The sequence below is a fragment of the Strix aluco genome, chromosome 13, assembly GCF_031877795.1.
Source record: "Strix aluco isolate bStrAlu1 chromosome 13, bStrAlu1.hap1, whole genome shotgun sequence".
NCBI classification, from domain to species: domain Eukaryota; kingdom Metazoa; phylum Chordata; class Aves; order Strigiformes; family Strigidae; genus Strix; species Strix aluco.
Window position 1 is genome coordinate 4126293 of NC_133943.1, and position 9466 is coordinate 4135758.

Genomic DNA, 9466 nt, shown 5'->3' on the forward strand with positions numbered 1-9466 from the left:
ATTGCACTAACTCTGCGACTTTGGAGCTCGCAGCCGCAGCACTACCTGCTGCAGCTATTTCCCTCCAGGCTCCCCAGGACCTTCACTGCTAGAGCAGCTCTGCTGATGGAGCTGGGACACCTGAGGAGCGATGGGGACAAAGTCAAAGCACATCCAGACATGGTGCCTACGGGTGCAGCTTTGAGGTTTAGGTCACACAGACTAAAGAAAACACCGTGCAGCAGCAAGCAGGTATGGGGTAGTAAAACAAACTGAGAGTTTCTGTTTGCCTTCATGCACAGCAGTTCTGGACTAGTGTTTTATATGATTTCTCATTGTTTTTCCACTGAGTGGATGGAGTGGGATGATCTTGGGATAATTTGGGAGCTAGTTTTCTGATGTTTCCTGTAAGTCCCTCACTGGGATCATTTTTCTCCCTCTTGTCTTTCTTCTCTGCCTTTTTACAACCAAAATGCCTGTGGTTGGAGAGGCAGGGCTGAGCAGGCTGGGTACCACATGCCCTGTCTGAGGGGTGCTGAGGCTGGAAACAGGAGTTTTCTGCCTCCTCCCCACACAGCCCCAGCCTCTCTTTGGGAGGATCTTCACTCTCCAGTGTCTATTCCTCCCCTCATCCTCACGCAGCAGCAGTAACAAAAATTCAATCAGCTTTGGACTGACTCCTCTGACATTACTCTTCCTGACAGGGATAGGCAGGAAGCCAGAGAAATGATGCTGAAACTATTATTTTAAAAAACAGAAAGAAAACCAACCACAAAATAAAACAGAAAACCTGAGAAGGTAACAATATTCCATATGTAAAAATGTCACAGTCCCAACTTGAAAGGGCACTCACCACCCTTGGCCCGTTCAGACCAGTCTGTTGGCTGCATCTGCTAGCTGGCACCTGTGTGTACTCACTGAACGGAAAATAATTATGTAGGTGGCAAGCCAAATGCTGAAAATCATGGTCCTCAAGGTGGTCTGTGGCAGAGCAGAGGCATGGGAGAGCTGCAGCCACCTTTGCTAGAGCAGCAGGATTAGAGGAAACCCAAGAGCAACCAGGAGCAAAACTATGGCAGGATTTTTAAGGGAAAAAAACCAGCTTTTTAAACCATTGCGTAGTTGATGATGAGCAAGGCATATGCATTTAATGCTGAAATGAAATGGATTTAAAAGCCATCATGAAAAAATGATCTCAGCTGCTGAGTCCTGTGAAAGCTCCTCCAGGACGTTTGGAGGCTGGAGAGGGCTCAGGGCCCCCACCATCACCTGCCACCCGCATCTCCGTCCTCACCCCTGCCCTGTCCTGGTGCCCCCCCCCAGGCACCACAGCAAAACCTTGCTCTCAGCCTGGTCTCCTCCAAAGCAGGGAAAAATCAAAGGAAAGGGCAGAAGGCAGTGTTTGGTAGTGGGAGCGCAGCCTGGTTTAATCATTACTTAGGGTAAGAAGATGCCTTTGAAAACAGAAAATGAAGTTTTGAATCATACCAAAGGGTGAAATACTTTTTACTGCCTCCTGAGATGTGATGCTGCAGGAAAGCTCCATCTCTCAGCCCTGAGGATACAACTGACACAGCCCAACTGTGCCTGGACCGTTCCGCAGGAACAAGTGGGGCATTTTCCGATTGGTAAAATAAGTAAAAACTGGGCATTGGTAATGAATTTCAGATGTTGGGAAGGGACAAGGATCCTTAGGATGGCGATAAAGGACTATTTTTATACTTCAGCAGCGCAGGGAGGCCAAGCCGTGGTTTCCTCATCATCAGATTAAAAAGAAATATGGATATACATCCTCCCCCACCAGCAAAGAAAATACAACTTGTGCGAAGCTCATTGATCCTTTCTGCTCTGCTCCAAGCAATTACCCTGGTCCCACCGAAGCCCCTTTGCCAGCTTTATTCCCCTCAAACACACCAGTCTGGGGACACCCAGGGTGTGCCAAGACCCAGCAGGGAGCTGCAAGATCCAGCTACACTCAACAGCGAAACAGAGAACAATGATTTTCCACAGTACATACTCAGGGCAGCTGGATGGGATGTGCCAACAGGACCGGGCCTTTCGCTGTCATATTCAATTAAAGTCTTCAGGTGGGGTTGTAGCAGACAGGTCTGGGCAGAGCCTGAATTGACATCCTAACAGTAAAATTCTTTAATATCCCCCCCTGGAAGCACACACCGCCTGCAGCAGCCTGCAGGGTCCGTCCTGCTCAGTGGAGTCCCCATTTCAGTGCTGGTGTATGCAGGTTAACAGCACCCTCTGCAGCCACCCCGGCAGTGAAAGCCGGGAAAAACCAGCCTCAGAGAAGCATTTTAATCCATCTTCCCATATAAATGACTTTGGTTGCTCATTAATTTGAGAGAAACTTGCAGCTGTGATATCAGCTTGATGTAAAGCACATCGGATGTGAAGTCCCTCGTCCCTGTCCAGCAGCTCCAGATCCAGGCAAATTCTAATATGTTTAATTTCTTGTTGGTAGCGCCAGTTTTGAAACAAAATGAGAAAAGTATTCCACAAAGTTAATCACAAGCAAATAAAGTGTTATTTTGCAGGATATAGGGGAATATGTTACCTAAAAACTCAAAAGAACAAGAGTTCTCCACGTGTTGCGATTTAGTAGCCAAGCAATTTTATAAGGTTGTGCTGCTGATAAAAAAATCTTTAGCTGCTAGGCTAAAACGAGACTCTCCCTTAGCTGAACGCCTAAAACATTGATTTCTCAACCCCGGTGCCTTAGGAGGGCTGCGTGTGTTTCTGATAGAGACGGATGCACCGAAGCACCGTTGGAGGAGCTGATGGGGGACCAAAGCAAGGGGGCTGTGGAGGGAGTGTAGTCATGGCAACTTCTCGAAAAGCACCCGCAAAAGGCATTTTTAGGCTGGGCAGTTTATCGCGTTTCCTTTTGGTGGCACTGTCTGCCCAAATATCATCAAATCATCAGCTGCTGTTTCGAGGTGGAAATCCCTCCTTGGCGGTTTGGCTTCCTCCAGGTACCAAAATGTGGTTCTTGCTGCTGGGGGAAATATATTGTAGCAAATTGTTTCTGTTGCTTCCACGGGTTTTGGAGGAAAGGTGTTGATCCATGCAATTAGGTAATTAGTCAGCATTGCAACAGCAATAAATATCTACTAGGCAAACGCTGGTCCAGGCTGGACCTGAAGTTTTTGTGCATGACTTCCTTTTGGTAGTGGTCACACCAATGGGGACTCTGGAATGACAGCAAGGACGCACAGTAATGAGTCATTTGCAAAAATAATACATTTTGAAGGATAAGCACTTCCTTGAGCTTTGGATAGATGCTGCAAAAGCACCATTGGACCACATCTGGGCTCTGAACCATGTACTTCTAAAGGGAAAAGCATCCACACAAAGAGCCAGCCCCTGCTGTAAGGCCCATCAGCCTTACAAAAGTGGAGCCCAGCGTGGGGAGACGAGTGCTGAGACAGCCCCGAGTCCCATGGCAGCACCGAGAAGCAGCATGAGATGCTGTCCCGCAGGGACGTGACCCTTCTGCTGAGACCCGACTGTTGGGATGCGAATGCGACCATGTGTGACAAGCAATTGGATTCGCCAGCATTACCTTGACTTTATTTTTGTCTTTGAAATACTTGTTACGGCTTCACTCTGTTAAAGCTCAGCAGAAGTTCTGGCTCTTTGCTCCAGCATATTTGCTTTCCCTGTTTATCCAGGAGTCAGAGATGGGCAGCTCTTAATCGCCTCTCCCTGAGTGCCAGGGCAGGTCCCACACGTGTCCAAGGAAAAGGGGTCACATGCAGGCATCAGTGTTTGGAGCATTTCTTGTCTTTAATAGCTCGTGGAGCCAAAATGCACAAGGACACATCCAGCCCCAGCTAAAGGTGCAGCATTCTTCCTGGCCTTCGAGGAGCCTCCAGAGGGACCTTCTAGGAGTCCTCATTTATAAGGTCAGATAATTGCCATGAAGAAGTTTGCAAAGGGTGAATTCCTGGCTCAGGCACAACCATCACGACTTCTTCAGCAGACCCAAGGCTCCACTCCTCATTTTCCAATTTTCACTCTGCTGATTTTTCATATTCTCAGCTGCTGTCTCGATTTTCCCTTTCACTAGCAGTGATGCTGCGAGCCCTTCCAGCCAGGATGAGCACAAATTCTTCCTATAGGCTCCACAGTGAATTAATGGAGCTTAAATAGGACATTGTGAGTGGGGAATCAGTGGGACTGAACACGAACAAAGGAAGCTTCTCCATTAACACAAATGAGAAACTGTCTCACTGTGCTTGTTTAATCAAATCCTTGCCCACAAAGAAGTGGTGTTTGCTTCTCTCATGTAAATTTTCCTGCAGCTTTCAAGCACTCTGATTAGTATTTGCGACTTCGAAGATCTCAGTTTAACTCTCTTTTTTGCCATTCTTCTTCTGGTTGTTATTGATTGCAGAGATGTTTCCATGCAAATAGGAGTGTTTACCTTGTAAAATTAGCCTGCTCCTCTTTCCCTGATGATGAGCTTCTACCCCAGCCCAGCTGGGCTTGGCAACCTAACAAAAACCCCTTTTCTACAAGAGAATAATAGAAAAAAGGGTGGAAAGATGTTTGGAGGGGTAAACATGAAGGAAACTATTTAGCTGAAGACAATCATACACGCACTCACAAAAACCCATTTAAACTAAATTTTAGGACTAAATAATTTCTCACAATTACTGAAATTTTCAAGGCAATTTACAAAAGCCAAGCTCCAAATTGCCATTTATTTTTCTACAGAGTTAGATATCCAGCTTCTACAACCTGAAAAGAATGGTTTATTCTAATTTTCAATTGCCAGCGGGGTTTGTGTGAGCAACTGTACATTCACGTGCTATTATTACAGATGTATTTAGGTTATGCACACAAGCAGGAGGGTTTTGATCATATGATGCTGGAGCTCAAACAGAACTCATCTCACCTGGTGAGTCTCTGTCTCGTGTCTGAGTTGATACAAGATCTGAAAGCCAAGAGCAGGAATTATTTTACCTAAATGTCGATTTTTGTAGTGGAAACGTGTACATCTGAGCTTAGGTTCCCACTGGATCACAAGCCACAGCTCATCTTAGATGCCTAAGGCTGCTGAGATGACCAGTTGAGGCAGACAACTGAAGAGGGAAATGCAAAATTCAAAGGGACAAATCCTGTCCCAAATGTTGAGAAGATTCCTTTCCACCACCACCCCTTTCTCCAGGACCTTCTCCCCTCTCAGCCCTGCAGACCTGTGCCTGCCTCCTGCCCCCACCTCCTCTCTGCTCCCCTTTGCTTCTGCTCCTGCCCACCTGCACAGGCCCTGCTTTAGCTCCAGTCCTCTCAGCTCTCCTCCACTGTCAGAGAGGACAGGACAACCAGCACAGCTGACAAACACCTCTTAGGGCTAGACACTTCTTTCAAAGCTTTTTCCGTGTTTCTACTGTTGTTTTCCAGTAAAAACTGGCTGAGGCTCAACTTTTCTCATTCATGTGTTTGACTAAAATGACTTGGTTTTCTGCTTGAAACATTAACCATTGTCCAAGAAATGAAAACACAGAGAGCCCAGTGAGTTTCCAAGGGCATTTTACAAGGACTCTTGTCCATCAGGAGGCCACTGTCAAGGGAATAACATATGATGGTCATATTTGAATTGTTTTTGGGTTGAGAGAGAGAGTTTGGGCAGCGTGGGCAGGGCTTTGCCTCTCAACCACGGGCAGCAAATGCATGATCTGTCCTGTAGCTATTGGAAAAGTGCTTTGAGGTGGCTCTTGCAGATGCTTGGCTGATGGAGCGTGAAGCTCCCTGAGCTTGCAACTTGATTGTAGACTCCAGAGACATTCATGTCTCTAACCTTGGAGAAAACCTCTTCCTTCTCAACCACTCTTTCTACATGCTCCAATTCCCTTTGTGAGAGTGTGGAGGGTCTGACGTGTAGGAGAGCAGGTCATGGGAGTCAACATTTCCTAGAGAGATCTGGGAAAGTATTTTTCCCATGACCGTCACATTGCTATTACATGCAGCACAGCCTGCGCTGTTAAATTCTGCTCTGGTTGAATATCAACCCGTCCCTTGATCTCCTCTTTGGCAGCTCTCTCTCTTCTCTGCCTCTAACAACACTTATATAATGGTGGGGCTGGTGAAAGTGTCCCTTTGACCATGAAGTGTGGTGGGGCTGAGTTGAGCACCGCGAACAGGCGGCTGTTGATACACTCCAAGCTTGGAAACTTGTTCATGCCTTTGAGCAAAGTGCTCCACTTAGGCTCATTAGCAGTATAACCACACGTTGCCCGCCCAGTCGCCTCTGCCAGGGAAACTTCCTGCTCTTTCAAGGTCTTATCAATAGCTGCTGTGTCGAAAATGAACCCGGGGGATGGGAGCAGGGAGCATGAGTCACAGCTGGCTGTCTCCTCCTGACAGGATGGGGAAAAATGCCTTTTCTTCCATACTGTAGCCGCCTGTTGCAGCATTGCTCTGCTCTCAGCTTCAAGCTTGTCCCTTCCAAGCCGGTTCATCTCAGCCAAAACCTCCTTGGCTTGTGGGAGGGTCAGCCTTGCCTGAGTGGCAGTGTGGCTGCAGCTCGCCAGGCTCCAGATGCTGCTGCTTCTCCTGCTCTCCAGAAATTGTGGCAGAGGAAGACCTTGGTATGCCGGAGAGGGCTGCTCATGGCCCTCAAGTGAAGATGTAGGATGGTGATAGGGGGCTGCTCGTGGAACACTGGCCCTGACTGCTGGCTGGTGCTCAGCCAGGCTGTGATCTGGAGGGATATGTTGGATGTAACTGGGAAATGTCCCGGTCCCTCTAGGCTGAGGGCAGCCTGTCCCAGGAGATCTGCTCCAGCATTATGCAATTGCATCAGTTGAGTCTTGTCTGTAGGTCTGGAGACATATCTTCTTGTAGGGCATCAGCTACTTCAGGCATTTGTCAGAGGTGTTCTCTGTATAAAAGCATAAGCAAATGGGTGATGGAAAGGATTCCCCTCACTGTCTAATTCTTCCTGGGACACTGTTCCTCCAGTAAAACCTACCCATGTCCTGGGCAAGGAAGGAAAAAGAAGACTTTGCATCTGTTCATAGCGGGGCCCCCCATGCCTGTTTCTGGTGTCTTCGTAGTCCCTAATCCATCTTCCACCCACATTCCTGCAGAGAAAGCACTCATGTTTTGCTGCCCACAGAAACAAGCTGATTTGGTAGCTCCTGGAGGGGATAACTATTTCTGCTATGTGGCCCCTGACATGTCTTCCCGCTGCCTGGATCTGTCTGATTGCTGTAGCCCATGAAGTTGTCCTCTTATCGCTGCTTGCACATTGCTTCAGGGTGTTTGTGTACATTGCTTTTTAATTTACTGGCCTCTGCTCATGGGACCCAGCCCCTCAAAGAGACACCAAGCATGAGACTCTGATGCCCAGTGGCTCTGGATGCACAGCGAGGTTTAATGTTGTTTTACTTGTACCTTGCCCAGCAGCTTAAGCCATTATATGTTATTAATAGGTTAATATTTAAAGGGAATTTATCCCTGGATCAGCTGTATTTTTAGTGAAATGCATTCTAGCCCAGAAATCTTTTACAGCTGGACAAGAAATTTAAAATCCTTTTTCATCTCTAGCATACTCTGTCCCTGCTGAGTCATTTCTTTAATTCCCAGAGTGGTTAATTGTGAATCTACCATGAGTTACTGAGTCTGTCCCAGTCCCTGCACTGCAGTGCTCACCCAGAGAAAATATCCTGGTAAGGTGGTGGGAAATTTCTTCCCTTTTATCAGTAGCATTATAAGCTGGTCAAAAGAGCGTGGTATGGTGAAAAACAAAGGGTTTGTGGTTGAGGAGGAGGCAGAATCAAGAGTGTTCAGGATGACACAATCTCCCTGTTCCTTGTCTTGGCAGGAGGAAGAGGATTCCTCATCCCTAATCGAAACCACCCTCCTCTCCCTCTGACCAGCACTTGTGAGCGGCTACAAGCCCAGGCTGGGATTCAGAGCAGCAGAAAGGATGGATCCCCTCCCAGTTCTCTGCACAGCACTGCTGCCTGATATCAGGAAAAGGAGATCCTCGCCAGCTGGAGATGGTGTATGCGCAGGTCTCAACAGCCAGCAGCGTATCTGACACTGCCGGCTGAAGATAAGAGCCACGAGCTTCCCAGCCCATGGGCAGGACTTGGCAGCACGCTGGAAAGTATTTTTGAGTGCAAAGATGCCCCTGCTAGTGCCACTGCTCAAAGCAGAGCAGCTCTGCTTTGTTTTAATGGGTCCCAGTTCACTCCAGTATAACAGCAGCTTGGCAAATTCTCCCAGACAGACCAGCAGTGGCACAGGTTGACTTGTGCATAACTGCTGAGAGGTGCTGCAGTCTGCGTGGAAACGGCTCATCTGCTCACAATCCGGAGCTGACAGTTATGATAAAGTCTCTTTTTAAGTTGCAGCTGCTTCACTTCAGAGGCAAACACACCCCCACAAACCACAGAGGAGCAGGGCACCGAGCAGCCAAACGAATATGAACCCCTCTGAGGTTGTATACAGGTCTCTGCCCGCTCCGGGGGTTATTTGTGGGTTTGTGGGCATTGCTAACAGCCGAGGGCAAGAGACGTAAGTGTCCTGCAGCCCTGCATGCTGCTGGGGTGAGTGTGCCCACAGGTACAGCTGCAAGGGCATCTCTGCTCACCTCCTGTGTCCACCCTACCATCTCCGCCTTCCTCTTCCAGGCTAGGAGTTGAGTTCTTTACAATAAAGTCTCCATAACTTTTGGTTTCAACTCTTATTTCAACGTTGCACAAAGACTATTTCCAGTATTCTCCCTGAGTTAGCAGATGTTCTGAATTTGGCGTGGAAATGTGTTACTCACAGTTAAAGAGAATTCATATGATTAATGATTAATGCTGCTATCTGAAAAATTACCTCATTCAGCCAGCTTTTTGTTTGGCTTTGCAAGAAAATATGCATGAAAAATGAGGACAATATCCTCTTTCTGTATTACTGTATGTATGGAATCACATGTCTTCTAAAAACAAGAAAGCAAATTTATTTGAGAAAACAAATAACTGACAAATTTCCACAGTGCTTGTACACCCATGTTGTCTGCAACATTTACCCAGGACCACAGCCCCCCTGAAACTCAATCTGCACCATTAGAGACCTGATGCTTGAGGAAAACCCTTCTCATGGAGAACATGCATTGTTATATACATTGAAAAATCTAGAGTTTCAGGTGTAGATTATCTGAGCTGATAACCATGCACCTCATATCAAATTTCTATAAGCAATTTCTAGACAAAAGCTCCCTTCAGCCAACTCGGTGATAAGGTTTCTTGTGTGTATGTGCATGCACATAAGGGGACATTGTTTTAAGGTCTTTTTGTGGAAAATATGTATTTATCAATGGAAATTAAAATACTAATTATTTAAGCAACATTTTTGAGTATCTATATTTTCAGGCAGTATTTTGGCGTTCAGGATTTCTTGTTTATGAACTATCAACATTTTCTGTAGTTACCACAATATGTAGATAAAATACACTTCAACAAAACTCAAT